Source organism: Castor canadensis, chromosome 11, assembly GCF_047511655.1.
Source record: "Castor canadensis chromosome 11, mCasCan1.hap1v2, whole genome shotgun sequence".
NCBI lineage: Eukaryota > Metazoa > Chordata > Mammalia > Rodentia > Castoridae > Castor > Castor canadensis.
In genome coordinates this window covers 110,589,969-110,608,869 of record NC_133396.1, presented here as the reverse complement: position 1 = coordinate 110,608,869, position 18,901 = coordinate 110,589,969, and the positions used below count along the sequence as shown (strand labels likewise).

Here is an 18,901-nt window from a genome sequence, read left to right as displayed (position 1 = left end):
TGGAGCTGCAGGACAGGTTCTTTCCTTTCTGGCTCCATCTGTAATAGCTCAATAAACTTTTTTATTTCAGAGATCTCTCAGTGTTGAGAGTTTTGCTTAAACACTATCAAAGGACACATTACTAGTCGTGCCACTTTGCAAGCCATATCTTGCATTACAGAGCTGTTGGAAGGTCAATTTTGAACTGCTTGCCTTGAGTGCCAAAGTTGCTACTCAGAGTTTTGCCTCTATGTGTTGAGACTATGAACCCCCCTCTCTCCAGCTACTCCAAGTCTTCTACCATCTTACTGACTACTGTTTCTCATCTCCCTCTCCTATCATCCATGCCTACCCTGCAATCAGATCAGCTTAAACTTCTAAATATGTTCCCATTGCCTGTTAGCTCAAGTTCACCTGCTACAACATGATTTACAAGGCCCTCTGTATTAGTAGATGTTTTGTTCTGTAGCCTCGTCCCCCTGCTCCACTCCCTTTGTGATACCTCAGGCCACCCCTGCTCTAGCCACATTGCATATACCCCATACTTTCTGTTTCCCAAACCAGCACTGCTCTCTCTCTCAGCCTCTAACACTCATACTTGTGGCTTACTCTATGGGACCCCACCCCCATTCCTTAGCTTGACTGTGCTGAGCAGTGACAAAAATATATGCAGAGGGAGGTCAAAGAGACTAAAAGGGACTGTTGCAGTCTTTCTCTCTGATACATACCCTTCTGTTGGAACAAGTATCCTTTCTATTGAAAGTAATAAATCTCTTGTTTAAGTGACAGAGAGTTAAGATTGTTACTTTTGCTTTCAGTGGTCCTCTAAAATAAGAAAAGGAAACTACATATCACAGAAGTGAGACGAGATTAAATGCTGAGACCAAGAACTAACTCTTCAGCAGCCAGGCAGAAGTTGTGAGAAGCAACCTGTGTTCTTGACATTGAGGCCTCTCAAAGGCTGCTCTGGTCAGGAAGTCAAACTTCTAGCAACCTAGGCGCCTCCTCAGAAGCAAACTGGCATCTTCCCAGCTTCTCCGAAACCAGAATCACTTGGACTATACTTCCTCTCCCTGCCCCAGACCCCAAACCCCTCCAGCATGTTCACAGGCCTCTTTCTACTTGAGTTGAAGGATACTTTTTTTTTTTTTTGTATGTCCCCAAACAACAGAGACCGGAGGACAGATTTTCTGGTTCTTTTGTAATCCCCACACCATTTCTGAAAATCTGCCACACTTTCCAGATGATTCCAGTTCATAAACTCTTCCCATATTCGATGGCGATTGTTTATTCAAATTACATATTGTCTTGAATTGTTCTCTAACAGCTACAAGGCAATTGTAGTAACAGTAGAAGGACAAAAACCATACTGAAATTCAAAAGGTCTGGCTCTTCACTGAGTCTTGAACAAATAACCTTCCCGGGATTAGTGCTCCCCGCAGAGTAAGAGGAGGACTGCTGACCTCTGCGGTTCTTCCACAGTGTGTGACTAACTCAACTCCTCACAGGCAGGAGGCAGGCCTTTCTCCAGGCAGACACATCACAGGAGCACTATTAATACTTGAACGGAAACCATCGATGAGGAGGATGCCTCAGCCTGGCCTTTCTCAAGCCAACACTCCATAGATGATTATCCTCCCCAGGAGGAGCTCTTGCAAAGCCTACGTATTTAACAACTTTTAATATCTTGGGAAAGCTATTCCTTAGTGTAATTTAAATTCCTTCATACCAACCTTCAGGAAACCAAGAAACTAGCAGTAATGGTTTAAACTGTCAGCCTCAAGTTCGCTCCTCTTTTTGAAGCAGAAAACAAACACACCGAGCTGGAGCACTGATTTGCCAGGGAACTGGAGCCCTCCCACCCAGATCCTGAGTTCCCACTGAGCCCAGAGACCATGGAATTATTGCCTGACCCCCGAAGACACAGCGCAAATAAAAATAAACAAAAGCACAGTACTTGTAGGGAGTGTCACTTGGAAAACCAAGACTAATGGGGGAACCCGAATTTCTGCAGCTTTGGGGATGTTGGGGTGTAGAAGTCTTGAGAGCCAGTTTCCGAAAGGCACCACATACCAGACAATGTGCTACAAGAGTCTCCCGGCTGTTGTGTCAATGAGGCCTTTCAGACCCTCCACACTGCCTCACTTGTTCCCCTAAAGTAGTGCTTTCTGGAAGCTAAACCCTCAGCTGGCAAGAACAGTGAACCCTGTGCCATTTGTCTATCAACTTCTTTAAAAAGAAAAGCCTCCTGTACAGCTGTCTTGTTTTGCATTTTCTATTCTGTACTTCAGTACACGTCATGACAGACAGAGGCGGCCAGGGGCTCTTTTAAAACTGCGAAGAAAGGAGAAATTAAAAAGTGCACAGAAGTCTCTGCTTTGGGCTACCAGAGAAGTTTGCCTCCCATAGAAACCAGCACTAATTAAGGGGGGAAAAAAATTTAAACTCAGTCCTGAGCACTGGGAATCAATAAGTGCTCTTCAGGTTTCAAGTAACAAAAAAATTTAAAACTAAAAAGTGAATCTGCCTAGCCCACCCAGCCTTTCCAAATCAAACAATATTCCTTTCAAAATTTAAACAGAAACATTTCTTCCCATGTGAATTTCACCTCCAGGAATTAGTGTTTTAATTTTTTTCACATTTAATCAACTCTATTGGAGTTACACTACTTCAAAAAAACAGTTGGTGCAGACAACCCCAAGTAATAAATATTCTCAAAAGCATATATATACCTTTGCATACCCTATATATATTTCACAGAAAATTTATCTTCATGTTATTTTTCTTAAAAAATTGCTTAGTATAAGTAGTTTGTCCCCTGAGTCAACTAACAGCAAAGTATTCAAAAAGAGGCCTAAGAAGAACTGAAACTAAATGTTTTCCACAAATAAGATTTAAAAAAATTTAACTATACATGTGAAAATAGGCATTTAAAGGAATATTATTACAAAAGCATTATCAACATTGTTAATTTAAAAAAAATTGTCCAATGTTTTGATACTGGGAGTGAAGAGGATCAAAGTACATTACATATATATATATATATGTATATTATATGAAGATAGCAAAATAAAAAATAATGAACATATTCAATTTTTTTAATTAAAAAAGAATTCAAATGAACTAATGTGAAAAACTTGAGAAAAGGACAAAGCAAGTAGTAATAAAATAAATAGGAAATTATTATAAATATAGGAAAATACTCATTTAATAATAACCAAAGAATCTATATTAAAACATTAAAATAACATGTTTTGCCTCTAATTTAACATTAAAAACAAATGAGTCTACCTCAGTGCTGGTGACAGCCATGAAATAGGCTCTGTCACACACTGGAGCAAGAATGTCAATGGGGACAACCTTCCAGTAGGCAATTTGTCAAAACATTGAAAACCTTAAAAATGTTTCTAGTCTTCAGCGTGGCAGCTCCACTTCAAAAACCGAATCCAAGAAAAAAATCCTAATATGAAAAATGTGTGAACAAAGATGATCACTGAAGCATCAAATACAAGAAAATGGAATAAATGCCTAAACTTGAGGGAGAGTCAAACAAATTATCACATGTCACTATTGCCATATATGTGTTTTAAATGGTGTTTGTGGGCACTGTAAAACAAATGCTTATGATATAATCTTCAGGGGAAAAAAGCAAAATAAACAACTATATTACATGAACAGAAATATTTTCTAAGTGTTTTTAAAAGACTTGGAAGGAAATATGCAGAGTTGTCTTTAGAATTATGGGTTAATATTTTAAAAGCTCCTTTTGATAATGAGAAAAGCAGATGAAACAAAATTTAAAACTACTGTGCAAATAATGCCAATTTGACTGCTAAGATTACTTGAAGTTGTTTTTGAAAGAACTAATATTTCTTTTTAACTGAGGATCCCTCGTGATCTCTCTCCCTTTCTGCATTTCTGGACCACAAATTTAGCACTTTGGGAGTTTAGCACATTAGGAGTATAGTTTAAAGATTATACTCAGTGTCTATACTAATATTACTTTCCCACTAGATTTCAGGCTTATTGAGAGCCAAGATCATATAGTTTTATTTTGGGTTTTGTTCTTTGCTTTTGTGTGTGTGTGTGTGTGTGTGTGTGTGTGTGTGTGTGTGGCAAATCTATATCTCCAAAGCCCCAGCACTTCTGCAAATAATCCAAACTTCTCAATGACTATTTCTCTAATTGCTAAGAAACTAGTAACTAGACAGTATGGTTAGTGAAATAATCGAATGTAACTGACAACAGGAACTTTCGTGTCCATAGGGTATGACAAGGTATATAGTATGAAGTTTTTTGTCTTGCCATATTTGGCAGGCAAAAATACATAATAAATAAACAAGTGACTAAGTCAACATTACCTCAGAATGTGGACAAATAACTTCTTGACCACTAAAGCCCATCCTTTTAGCAGTTCTAGAAAACTATTTAGCAGTTCAAGGACATTTCATACTACCCTAGATCTGGAAGGGTCTCCCTGGTTGCAATCTATTGCTGAGTTTTAGAAACTTTCATCTGCCACCATCATCCACCACCATCACCTCCACACACAAAATTGTAAAATTTTTACCTACACCTGTGAATCACCAAACTAACTGTGTGACTTTGGTCAAACTATGTTTTCAAGATTTGGGTTCCTTCTTCTATAATTTAGAACTACACTGTCACTTTCAGTAGATATTAGCCACATGTGACTAGTTGTCATTCAAAATGTGCCTCCTGCAAGTTCAGATGTGCTGCATAAGTAGAATATACAAATAGTGTTAAAGACTGGATGTGAAAAATAGTAAAATATCTTGTTAATAATTTTATATTGATTCTACAGTAAAATGGTAATTTTTATATACTGAATTAAACAAAATATTTTATTAAAATTAATTTCACCTTTTTAAACATTTTTTTAAATGTGGTTATTAGAAAATTTTTTAACTCAGAGCCTCACACTTGCTAGGTAGGCACTCTACCAATTGAGCCACTCCACCAGCCCCAAGTTATTAGAAAATTTTGATACAAAAGTATCTCTTTTGACTTTCTGTTGCATAGTGTGACTTAAAGGATTAGACAAGAGAACTTCACAGGTCTCTTCCAAGTTTAAACAACAAATTCTTCCGAATTGTTTGAGTTCAAATCTCTGCCACTGACTAGCTTTGTGAACTTGGGCGATAACTTAAACTCTCTGTTTAGTTTGTTCATTGATTAAAAAAATGGATATACTATTAATAATATTACCACCCTTGTAGGGCAATTATATGATTAAATGAGTCTATACACACTTGTAACTCACTTAGAACAGTCCCTAACACCACTCACTAAGTGTTGACTGTTTCATTATTATCATCACTCACCCATGACAGCAAAGTCTCAAACTATGTTTTTACTATGTAAAATGTCTAGATGGAAGCAGGACATGTCCTACATAATTCCAATATAGCATTGCTTAATGTTAAGTCCCACAAATACCCAAGTAGTTCAGTGAATTTCAAGCTTTCCTCTGCTGGATGGTGTTCTTCATATTCATACATTCAACTACATTTGATGCTACATTCATCATGGAGTCTACATTCTAGTCAAGGGTGATACAGCTAGTGAACAATAAAGTCAGTCTGAGCCACTTTGGATCTTTAGGTAATGTATTCTTGGATATTTAAAAGTGACCTTAGAAGTAAGATTTTAAAAATTATACTATTTCATTATTTTCCTAGTGTTTTTCCACTCCCAGCATTCTCTCTGAAGAAAAATAAATGCAATCAGTGTTCTTCTCCACCACAACAATCAGTTCCTACCTGGAGTAAGAAGGAAAAAAGCCACATCAAAGATGTGTTTAGGTTTGGAGACGTGGTTCAAGCAATATAGTGCCTGCCTAGCAAGTGTGAAGCCCAGAGTTCAAATCCCAGCACCACCAAAACAGAAAATAAAAACAAAGATGTGTTTAAAGCTCATTACTTAAAGAAAGCATAAAATTCAGAGAATCCTTTTTGTGTTTGTTCAATGCTTTTGGGAAAATGTACTTTTGGGAAAATGATGCTATACATTACAAGATTTTGCATTTTAGCTTAGATTTAATTGATAAAATAGCACAAAATGAGTATGTTCAATTCAACATGTCCATCGCACATACACAATAGAGAAGGAATTGGGAACTTTTTTCTGTAAAGAGTCAGATAGTAGGTAGCTCAGACTTTTTGGGTCAGCCAGTATCTGTTATCACTACTCCCAAACAGCCACAGACAGTATACACATACATGAATATGGTTAGTCCAACAAAATTTCATTTATAGACACTGAGATATCAGTCTTCTTTTGATTTTTAAAAACCATTCAGAAATATTAACTTATGAGCCATACAAAAAAATTAGGTGTAGAGACCATTGACCAAACCATAGTTTGACAACTCCTACCCTAGAAAACTCTAACACATGAACAAACTCAGCTATATATGAAAATGTTCTAGAAAACTCTAACACATGAACAAACTCAGCTACATATGAAAACGTTCATAACATCATTATTGTCATAAATAGAAACCAAAATGTGGGTATGCTATAACTGGAGCTACATGTATCAACACGGATAAATATCACACACCTCACTTTGAAAGGAAAACACAAATTATAGAACAATTATGATGACATTTATAGACGATTTTAAAATGCTCAGAAATTATATGTTACTCTGCGTACTTAATATATATAATACAAGTAAGAGTTCAACATCAGACTCTGACCCAGGAATGATGTCAGGCAGGATGCAGAGAAGGATACAATTGGAAAAGGGTACATGGGGAGCCTCTACTGGATTGTTGAAGTTTTGTTCTAAACTGAGTGTCAAACTTATGGAGATCCATTCTTGGTACCTTATTGTCTATCTCAAATATTTAATAATAAATAAAAAGGAATGTATAAGCTTAATGTTACTTTAACAAGTGGTTTGACCTATCTGAGGAGAGATGGGAGCCCATTTTTATTAAAATAACCAAAAACAAAGGTTTGAACCTGGATTTATGAGACTAGAAAGGAAAGTAATTGTTTCATTTTTGACAATTGGACTGGACCTTAGAAGAAAACAAAAAATTGTATTGCATTCTTGCATGGTGTGATGGTCAACCTTAATCGTCAACTTAATTAGATTCAGAAGACCTAGGAAATTAGTAATGCACACCCCTGGGTGTGTCTGTGAGGGCCAACTAAGAGTGGAGACCTGTCCTGAATGTGGGTACCCTGAATGTGGGTACCCCAACTTGTACCATCACATAGGCTGGAGGCCTGGATGAAATAAAAGGGGAAAAAGGAGAAAGCAGCAGTGCAGGCATTCTTCTCTGTTTCCTGGCCGTCATAATATAAGTAGCTCAGCTCCACCATCCCCTCCCCACCACAATGAACTGAAACCTCTAAAACCATGAGACAAAATAAATAATTTCTCCCATTAGGTTGTTTTTCTCACTGTTTTTGTCACAGTGATAGAAAACTGATTACCACACACAGGTAACTAATGGAAATAACTTCCAACAACCAACTGGTTGTTGTTTGTCTGTTTCAGAGAATCCAAGAGCTGGTTCCAACTTGGGTTTGTCTAATGGGCTCAATCATGAGCCCTGTCTGCTGTGTTCCCGGATCCAGACACACCTTCCACAGCATCACTACGATCCACATGTCCTAGGAATAGCGATTTTCCATCACCTGCTCTGACACACAGCAAATAGAAGTGTAAGTGGCAATGACGTTGGTGTTTCTGTATGTGAAAAGATAGCGTGAATCTTCCTTTTTCTCCTGCAGAAGTTCACAAGGCATCATTAAAGAAAAAAAAAATCCTGTTTGTTCTGCTTTTACTGACTTCAGAAGCAGTAGGTTTAAAACTAAATTGTTTGATTTAGAATTACTTAAATAATTCTTTAAGGGTCTCCTAAAGTCACTTATCTTCTAGTTACCCAAGTCCCACAATCCTTTTTTTCCTTCAAAGACCCCCCCCCAAAAAAATATGAGTTGCAACTATTGAGCGGGTACTGCCCTCTAGTGCTTAGACTTTTATAATAAAAAATTTAAACACTGCCCTTTTATCTGACATCAAAGCAAAGACAGTCTGCCAAAAATTAAATAACATCTTATAAGCCCAAGATTTCTCAGCTTCACAATATAGACATTAGGACTGGATAATTTCTTCTTGCTGAGCTGCCTTGTCCATTGTTGGATGTTTAGCAGTAATCCTGGTGTTTACCCACTAGAAGCAATGGTACCCTCACACACAGCCCAGTTGTGACAACCAAAAATATCTCCAGACATCGTTAAACGCCCCCAGAGAACAAAATCACCTCTGGCTAAGAATCACTACATTAGCCTACAGGTTACCCAAAACATCCACACTAGATCTGAACATGACACTGGGGGTTGTGGCAGGCGGAGGGGGAGAAAATTGTCTCTGGACTAATTCCTTTTTCTTTTTTTGAGACAGGTCTCTCTATTGCTATGTAGCCCAGTCTGGCCTCAACCTTGTGATCTTTCTGCCTCAGCCCCTCAAGTGCTGGGATTACAGGTGTGTACCACCATAACCAGCTGGACTCATTCCTTGGAGTAAAATAAAGGATTATCTCATTTCTGCATGAAAGACAAAAAAATAGAGAATTAAGATTTTTCCGTTTCTTCTTACACCCAATTCTTTATACCTTTAGCTTTCTATTCCAGCTTTATTTCTTGGATGTTTTCACTCCCTTTCAATAGTTAGAAAAATAAGCTTGCCCTTCCAGCCAAATGCAGAGAATGAGGGAGGGTAAACATTTGTATTCAGTTCTAGCACACCATAGAGGGCCAGCATTTTCCAAGAAACCTCGGAGGGCCAGCATTAATGCAGAGGCACCAAGAACCTGTGCATATTCTTAACATGAAAATTCTTATACAATCATCAAAGTTTCAAAGCTAGGTTTTAGAGAGGTATTTAGGAGAGTTTATTAGGAGTTCTGCAGTGGATGATGACTCCTCATGTAAACACTTTACACTTATAAATCCTGCTTGTATAAATTTTAAAACTTGCAAATAGCTGAAAACTAGATATTTAAAATAAAGAAAGAAATTTGCACTGACAATAAGAGTAACTTCTGCCAGACACCAGTGGAGCATGCCTATAATCCTAGCTACTCCAGAGGCAGAGGTCAGCAGGCTCTCAATTTGAATGAAGCCAGCCCAGACAAATAATTCATGAGGCCCTATTTTGCAAAAATCCTTCACAAAAAAGGGCTGGTGGAGTGGCTCAAGGTGTATACCCTGAGTTCAAACCCTAGAGCAGCAAAAAAAAAGAGTAACATCCTCCTCCAAATTTTTCATCAACTTATTTCACTAAAGAAATAAGAATAAATAAGATTTTTTTACTTTTTTGGTGGTACGGGGGTGTGAACTCAGGGCTTTTCACTTGCTAGGGAGGTGTTCTATTGTTTGAGCCATGCCTCCAGCCCAAAAACAAATAATTTTAACTAATGTATGTGATGTAAAATACACCACTTTTTATTAACACATTCAGACCTAATATTTTATGTGCTACTTAGTAAAATTGAAAGTATTCTAGCTCTACAGTTGTCAAGCTCTTATTACAGAGCCTTGAAATGGAAATCTATTTTAGCTTCACAGAGCAGTTTGTGATCACTCCCTACCTTCTCTTCAGAGCATGTTACTTTACTGACTCTCTGCTTATATTGGTTCCATCCTATCTCTGTCTAATTAAATGCAATTAGAAAGTCTTCTAATCACATAATAAAGCAAACCACAGAGTTTAGGCTTTTATTTTTTAAAGGACAACTAAATTACTTAGGATGTATGTTTAAAATTAGAACCTAGAAAAGTTAACATGACTTGCTTGGAGATAAAAAAGCCAAAGGGAAACACAAGATCTGGAAAGAGGTCACTAAGTGGCAAGAACCTTTTTTTTTTTTTCAGTCTTGGGGTTTTCTTTTTTTTTTTTTTTTGTGGTACTGGGGTTTGAACTCTGGGCCTCACATTTGCTAAGGAGGTACTCTCTCAGTCCTCCAGCCCTTTTCTGTGTTGGTATTTTTGAGATAGGATCTTTCTCGGACTACTTGCCCAGGCTGGCTTCCAACTGATCCTCCTGAGTAGCTAAGATTCGAGGGGTGAGCTCCTGGAGTCTGGCCCTTTTCTTCAGTTATGCCAAAAGTTCAGGTCATTCCACAATATGCAATTATTTTAAAGCATCCAGAAGTTTTTTCTTAAACTATTCTAGAAATTGGTTTATATATTCATTGCCAATTTCATAGCACATTAAACTTCTTAGTGAAAGAATTCCTTTGTTAGATTTTTATTTTTAAGGAACTGTGATAGTTCTTTGCTCTCCATACAAGAATCTCATATCCTAATTCCCAGAGCTGGCAAATATATTACCTTGCATGACAAAAGGGACTGCAGATGTGAATAAATTAAGGATTATGAGATTATTTGGGGCCCACTGTGATCACAAGGCTCTTCCAAAGTGAAAGAGAGACAGATGTCAGGTGAGAGAAGGAAAAGCAATGACGGGGAGCAGAGGTCAGAGGGTATAATGGTTGGTTTTTGAAGAATTCATGATCCAAGGAATGTGGGCAGTACTGAGAAGCTGGAAAAGGCAAAAATGACTTCTCTCCTAGAGCCTCCAGAAGGAACAAAGCCCTGCAGACAACTTGATTTTAAAGCTATAAGATCCATTTCAGATTTCTGATCTCCAAAACTGTAAGAAAATCAATTTGTATTGTTGTAAGTGATACTTCTGGTAAATTGTTATATAGCAGCAATAGGAAACCAATACGGAAATAGTTCTTTAATTTTTTAGTACTTTATCCTGGTAAGTCAGAATTTCAATATTTGAATAATTACATCTCACACTATTATGTTTGTGCATGCTCTTTTTCTGATTACTAGTAACTATCTTGATTTTACTAAAATATACTTGTCATTTTTGCCTTTAAGTAAATAATATATTCGAAAGTTAAAACCCAGAAGCCAACACATGTACAATGAGAAGTGAAGCATGCATGACAGCACTGCAGGACAAGTTTAGTGGGCATGACACATGCACTTAAATATGTGGCAAATTTTAAGCTGCTACCAATCAAATCTCAAGAGATAAAAACCAGTCCAGACACCCAGCCATACTGGCTGTTGAACAGGCCGAAATTGGATTCAGAAGTCAGAGCCTGAGTTCAGAAGACAAAAATGGCAATGTTAACAATGCTACTTGGATGTGACCTTGCACAGAAAGCTGACCTTTTTAGCAGTCATTAAAATGAGTCGTTGTAGTAGACAGCTGAGCTTGATAAATGATGAAAAATAAACCTATCTCCTTGGGGTGGACAAAGAGAATGAAGATTTAGTCTCCTCTTATTTCACCAGGGTTCTAACGCTGGACCTGCTGCAGCACCTGGGAGGATGGGGCTCATGCAGCAGTTCCCAGGTACCCTCTTCCTTCTCATGCTGAGGTGTGATTCAGAAACTGTTAAGGAATTATAATGGCAACTTTTAAGGACTGTAATGCCTTCAAATAACCAAAACAATAGCATAGACTCCAAAAAAGAAAGCAACTTTCAGCCAGGCGTTGGTGGCTCACACCTGTAATCCTAGCTACTTGAGAGGCTGAGATCAGGGGGAATCACAGTTCAAGGCCAGCCAGGGAAGACAATTCTTGAGACCCCCATCTCCAAAATAACCAGAGCAAAATGAACTGGAGGTGTGGCTCAAGTGGTAGAGTGACTGCTTTGCAAGTGTGAAACCCTGAGTTCAAAGCCCAGTCTCACAAAAAAAAGCAACTTTCCTTCCTTTACACTGACAAATCTGGAAAGATACATTTCCAATCATAGGGTTTGTCATTCTTATGATTATAACTCTTGAAACTTTATGAAGAAAACTTTGTACACAGACTAGTTCCTTATCTCTCCCAAAATACTTGTGAAAAACAAGAATATTTACTTCAGATGCTGTCTTCTAAACTGGTCAAAATGTGTCATTCCCTGATTTGAAATTCATAGCTTAAGAAGAGTAAACTTCAGAAAGTCCCTTGTTTCATCTCCTGCCACATCTCAGTATCATTTGACTTTTGACTTCAATTAGAATGAGTTCAGTTCTCCTCAGATGCAACCAATGATCATTTAGTATGCTTATTTTTTAAATAGTGTCCACAGAACAAACTAATTCAGAATAGAACATTTTCACTCTCAAGTGACATAAAGTGGTCACCAAGGTGTCCTCTGCACTGAGCTGTCTGGTAATACATGGACTACATGTACAGTAACTTGGGATTCTGCTGGACTTCTCCTGTGGAGAGCTTTCCATCATTTTTCCTTGATGTGTTAAAATGCCTCTAAAGAAATTTACGCTTTAAGCAAATCCAGAGTGGATTTAAGGAATGATATCTCAAGAAAAGGAAATTGTAGGGCTGGAGATGTGGCTCAAGTGGGAGAGTACCTGCTTTGCAGGCCCAAAGCCCTGAATTCAAACCCCAGTTCCCACCAAAAAATAAAAGTAAATTATAGCCATTTTAAGCTGTATTTGAGATCTTTGGATTCTTATATCTCTGCTGAGACAGCTAATCACAACTATGGAGATTAGAAAGGCATGGTGGAAAAGGTTGGTAAAATGCTGAGCAATGGTCTTTGTCGTAAGGGAACGCCAAGCAAGCAAGCCCCAGATATGTGAGAGAAAGGCAGCATGGACAGGGTCCTATAAAACTGCTCACCTGAAGATCCTGCTGAATGCAGGCAGAAGGCAAATGTGAGCACAAGCAAGATGGGGCCTATTCTTTTCCTAGAGCAGCTGAAACAAAGCCTGGAAAACTTAAAACAACCGAAATTTATTCTCTCACAGTTCAAAGGCTTGAAGTCTAAAATCAAGGTGTGGCAGGCCATACTCTAGCAGAAAGCACTAGAAGGTTTGCCTTGCCTCTTTCTAGCTTCTGAAGGTTACCCACAGACCTTGACATTCTTGGGCTTGTAGACACATCACCTGGATCTCTGACTCCATCGTAACATGTATCTCTCTCCACATGGCTTTCTTCTCTATATCTGCATCTTTGTCTCTTCTGTTCTCTCCATAAACACACCAGGCCTAATCCAACATGCATCTTAATTTAATTAAGACTATTTCCAAATAAGGTTCCCATATAACAGTTTCCAAATAACAGTTCACCCCACAAGCTATGGTAATGAGAAGTTCAATGTAACTAGAAAGTAGATTACAGTTAGGAAAAGACTGGAAATAAGAGGGTTTGAGATGTAAAGGACCTTGTTAAATAAGCAATGAGGATGCCACAGAATATTTTTAAGTAAAGGATATTACGAATAAAGTTGTCAATTTGGGGAAACTGATTTGCCGTTATTATGTAACATTCATTATAGTAGAAAAGAAAATATTAGGAAAAATCGGAGAGTTACTTTAGGAATAAAGAAAGCTGTGAACCCTCAAAAAAAAAGGAGGGGGCATAAAATCTATAAAGAATGAGGCAACCCGGGCATGGTGGTTCGTTACTCTAATCCCAGCTTCTCAGGAGGATCTTGGTTTGTCATCAACAGGGATTGGGATATTTCAACCAATAAGCTGGGCATGGTGACATGCGCCTGTGAGCCCAACTATGCTGGAAATGTAAACAGAAGCATCGGGTCCAGGCTAGCCCAGAAAAAAACACAGGGCCCTATTTGAAAAACAACTAAAGCAAAAAGGGCTGGGGACTTGGTTCAAGTGGTAGAGTGCCTGCCTAGCAAATGGAAGGCCCTGAGTTCAAATTCCACTACTGCACCAAAAAAGAAAAAAAAAAAATGGAGCATATCAGAGAGACTGTTTATAGGAGACAAGAGATGAGGCAACACAATTTGAGGACAAGGAGAATCAAGGCATGATGATTATCATTGTTATATTAATTACACTGTATTCTAACACCAATTCTCTGTCACCAGCTGGGTGTACTGCAATTCAAATCTGACACTAACTACTCAGAGTAAATGCAGATTTAAGCACAAGTTGAGGGTAAAACCATCCCTACTTCAGATACCAACTGCAAGTATGGGTGTCCTGAAGCCACATACATTTGCAAGCAAAAGGTCCTGAGTTCAAACCTCAACACCGACAAAAAAAATAAAGAAATAAATAAACAGGGCTCCCTGGCAGTTGAGAAAATAGCAGAATCAGGAAGCTCACCCTTCATTCCCTTTGCCTTTCTCCTCTGAAGAGGGGCACAAACATTGATTGTAGAGGTGCCCTCCTGTACCCGAGAAAAGAAGCATCCTTATGTCTGAACACAGGGACACAGAGAAGAATCTGAGCGAACAGCCCTGCTAAGTCCTCCAAGAATACCCTCTGCCAGCTCTCCACTTCAAAAAACTTACCATAAAATGCACAGGTTTGCCTGTTTCTTTGGGTCTTTATTTCTGAAGGCTCCTGTGTAATATAAAACTTGTACTAAAACATATGCTTTTTTGTTGTTCATCTGTCTTTTATTACAGGGACCTCAGTAATGAACTGGCTGATAGATGAAGAAAGGATAGACTTCTTCTCTCTCACACATACTTAAACCTTGTAACGTGGAACTCAGTAAGTGTTTACTGAATGAACACACTTGCTCTTTTTTGCTTATTCTTTTACAGGAACTTGAGGAAGGCATTTTGAGTCACCTCACCAAATCATACACTGGGAATTTATTTGGAAGTTACATTAAATCTTTAAGTTCATTTAGGATGGGCTGAAATCTTTACAATGTCTATGCTTTCATCTGGAAGTTAGTATGCGCTCCTTTGTTATTTAAGGGTGAAAATGTAAGGATGTGTCTATTAAAGGTGGTTTCTAATCTTTTCCTCTGGTAATAAATCATTTTGGGGTGTTTTGGTTTGGTTTGGTTTGGGTTGAGACAGGGTCTCACTTGTAGCCCTGGTTTGCCTCAAACTTAACATCTTCCTGCCTCAACCTCCCAAGTGCCGGGATTACATATGTGCCACCATGCCTAGCTTCTGGTAATAATTTGAATTTATTTATTGGTGTGGTGAATAGGATCTTTTTTTCCCTTTATATTTTCTACCTAATTATTGCCAGAATATTGGAGCATTATTCCTGACTGGCTTTACTAATTCAAATAGCTTAGCTGAGCATAAAGATTCCATCATCTACTTTTTCCCCAGAATTTAAAATACCTGTTTATGATTTTAATGCATCGGTCAACAAAGTACATCATCCTGCCTGGGAAATCAACCTTTTCTCTATAATAAACAATCCAGGAAACCAAACAATAACCTCCATAACAACTATGTCTGGAGCTTGGTTAAAAATTGTCAGCTTCCCTAATGTTGACCCCTCCTTCCAACAACCAGAGAAAGTCAATATCCTAACCAATTTACAATATCCCACTTGTAGGGAGTCCATCTACAGCGTCTCAGTGCTCACAGCCCTGAAACCTTCTCTTTTTTCCCCACTCCTCAGGCTGCCTTGAGTCTCTGTCAAAACACAAGTGACAGTGGCTGACTCCCTTGCTACAGGAAGCTCAGAATAAATAGTTTTGCTTTTCTCATTCAGTTGCTTTTCATTTATTTACACAGGAAACAGAAGACATCCATAATTTTGCTTTTCATTTTAATAGAAACATCCTTAATTTTTCTTAAATGCCATTAAGAATATGATAGAGCTGGGCGCCAGTGGCTCACACCTGTAATCCTAGCTACTTAGGAGGCTAAGATCAGTAGTATTTTGGTTCAAGGCCAGCCCAGGGAAATAGTTTTTGAGAACCCATCTTCAAAATAACCAGAGAAAAATGAACTAGAGGTGTGACTCACATGGTAGAGCACCTGCTGGGCAAGCAGGAAGCCCTGAGTTCAAACCCAAGTCCCACCAAAAATAAAAATAAAAAAAATGTGGAAGATTAGAATATGCCACCCCAAAATATGTCACTTTGGTATAAAAGGATTATTTTGAGCTGAATGTAAACAGGAGAAATAGACTCAAGAAAAGCTCGCTGCTGTCCCCTCCATTTGCCTAAAAAGTCGAACAAAGGTAAAACTCTCCCTCCTCCCAGCTCCACCAGGAAGGACAAAGGATCACTGAAGACACTGTTAGACCTTTATTGGCCTGGAGATACCCAAGGAATCAATGTAACAAACCCCTGTGTACTTGCCACCCCACAGTTGACTGCTCATAGAGACTCAGAAGACTTTTCCTTTGTCTTGTCACCTCTCCAAAATGCACTGCTGTTTGTTGAAGATGCTACATAAACCAGAATTCTAGACTTCCATTTTGAGACTTACTAACTTCTCTAGGAATCTTCCATATGTACATTAGGTATATATGCAATAACTTCTGTTTTTCTCTTATTTATATGTCTTTTGTTACAAGGGTCTATTCTAGTTAAGAACTCAGAAAGGGTCCAGGAAAAATTATTTTCTCCTCCTCTATAAGAGTAGTTTCAATTATTTTTGAGAAAAAAAATTATCACATTGGACTAGGTGTCCTAGTCCATTCCTAATAAGTACTTAAAATAGAATATAGAATATTTACCTTCACCAAATACCTGTCAGATCTGAAAAAATCTTGTATTTTTTAATATTCAGTTTCTTATTATTGAACCATCCTCAAATTTCTGAGATTCATACTTCTTAGATAAGATTATTGCTTCAATATATTATAACATTTACTTACTTGTTTTTTTATTTAATACTTGGATCTATATTATAGGAAAGACTCATTTTTTAGTATCCAGTATTAATATTATTTGTTTCAACTTTCAATGGATAACTTTATTTTCAGACTGAGAGGACATCTTTTGGGTAAATAAAAAAGATGACCCATGTTATTAGCTAGCTATAATTACAAAGGAATAAAATATATCTCACCTTCAAGAGTGTAACAGTATTCCAGAATTGTGTTTGCCGCTGCTGTCCAGCTCCAATGTCACCTGCCTCTAGCTTCCCAAAGTAAGGCGGTCTCTTTACAAGAATGCCCCAAAACACCAATGGTCAGAACCCAGGAAGCAGGGAGTTGGAAGAGCAGAGCTCAATAGTGCGCCCTCTACTGGAAATACAAAGAAAACTCATTGTTATCAGCCTGGTATTTTGGCACTTCCTGGGTGTCAAAGTCTACTGAACTTCTAAGTCACAAATTTCCCGCAGCATCTGGTATGAGAAATTGTTTAAAACAGATTTAACTTCAAAAGCACAGGTACTGGTGCTTTACAGGAGGCAAGTAGGGCCTGTCTGTTGGCCTTTTTGAATGCACCAACCTGCGTGCTGTCCATCCCAATGTGTAACAACTATGCCAAAAAGCATGCAGCTACCGTGCGGTGAACATGAAGAGCATGCTCAAGAAGGCACTATCTCATCCTCCCCAAAATTTTCTTTTTCCTGTTATTGGTAATTATGAATGTTAGATACTGTTTACCATAGGATTAAAATGTATATAAGTATATGGCCAAAAGTGGAAAAAATAAGACAGAAATCAGTTATTGGCCTTTGTTCCATTTTTACATATGTGTGAATTTTGTAACATAAAAGTCAGGTTATAAAGCATTACTCTGATTTTCACCAAGATGAGACCAGAAGCAAAGACAGAAGCTCCTGCCACTCCCAAAGCCAAAGCTATGGCTTTGAAAGCCAAGAAGACAGTGCTGCAAGGCGTCCACAGCCACAAAAAGAAGACACACACATCACCCACTTTTAGGTGGCCCAAGACGCTCAAATACCCTCAGAAGAGGGCCCCCAGGAGACACAAGCTTGACCACTATGTCATTGTCAAGGTCCCCCTGACCACTGGGTCAGCCATGAAGAATATAGAAGACAACAACACATGTGTGCTCATTATGGATGTCAAAACCAACAAGCAGCAGATCAGGCTGTGAAAAAGCTCTGTGACATTGATGTGGCTAAGATCAATACCCTGATCAGGCCTGATGGAGAGAAGAAGGCATATGTTCACTGGCTCCTGATTATCATGCTTTGAGTGTTGTCACAAAATTGGAATCTTCGAAACTGAGTCCAGCTGGCTAATTCTAAATATAGATTTTTTTCACCATTAAAAAAAATAAAGCATTAATCCAAGTCAAATTGTTTCAATGAAAAATTTTAAGCAAGGTGCCAGTGGCTCTCACCTGTAATCCTAGCTGCTCAGAAGGCAGAGATTAGGAGGATCGAGATTCTAACCAGCTTGGGCAAATAGTTTGTGAGACCCTATCTTGAAAAAAAAAAAAAATCACAAAAAAGGGCTGGTGGAATGGTTCAAGGTGTAGGCCCTGAGTTCAAACTCCAGTACCACAAAAAAAAAGAAAAAGTTTAGGAGTCAAATTTATAGCAATTTTAAATAAACCTACCTGCCAAATTTTTATGGACAAGGCCAGCATTTGGATTTTCTTAAAAGAACATTTCTTTTTTTTTTCTTTTATTATTCATATGTGCATACAAGACTTGGGTCATTTCTCCCCCCTGCCCCCACCCCCTCCCTTACCACCCACTCCGCCCCCTCCCTCTCCCCCCAACCCCCTCAATACCCTGCAGAAACTATTTTGCCCTTATTTCTAATTTTGTTGTAGAGAGAGTATAAGCAATAATAGGAAGGAACAAGGGTTTTTGCTGGTTGAGATAAGGATAGCTATATAGGGCATTGACTCACATTGATTTCCTGTGCATGTGTGTTACCTTCTAGGTTAATTCTTTTTGATCTAACCTTTTCTCTAGTTCCTGGTCCCCTTTTCCTATTGGCCTCAGTTGCTTTTAAGGTATCTGCTTTAGTTTCTCTGCGTTAAGGGCAACAAATGCTAGCTAGTTTTTTAGGTGTCTTACCTATCCTCACCCCTCCCTTGTGTGCTCTTGCTTTGATCATGTGCTCAAAGTCCAATCCCCTTGTTGTGTTTGCCATTGATCTAGTGTCCACATATGAGGGAGAACATAGGATTTTTGGTCTTTTGGGACAGGCTAACCTCACTCAGAATGATGTTC

The 18,901-nt window shown here is 38.3% G+C and overlaps 1 pseudogene; it reads left to right on the top strand.

Annotated features, from left to right (window-relative positions):
• The first annotated feature begins 17,499 nt into the window (after nt 1-17,499).
• LOC109681179 (large ribosomal subunit protein uL23-like) lies at nt 17,500-17,956 on the top strand (annotated as a pseudogene).
• Nucleotides 17,957-18,901: the final 945 nt, after the last annotated feature.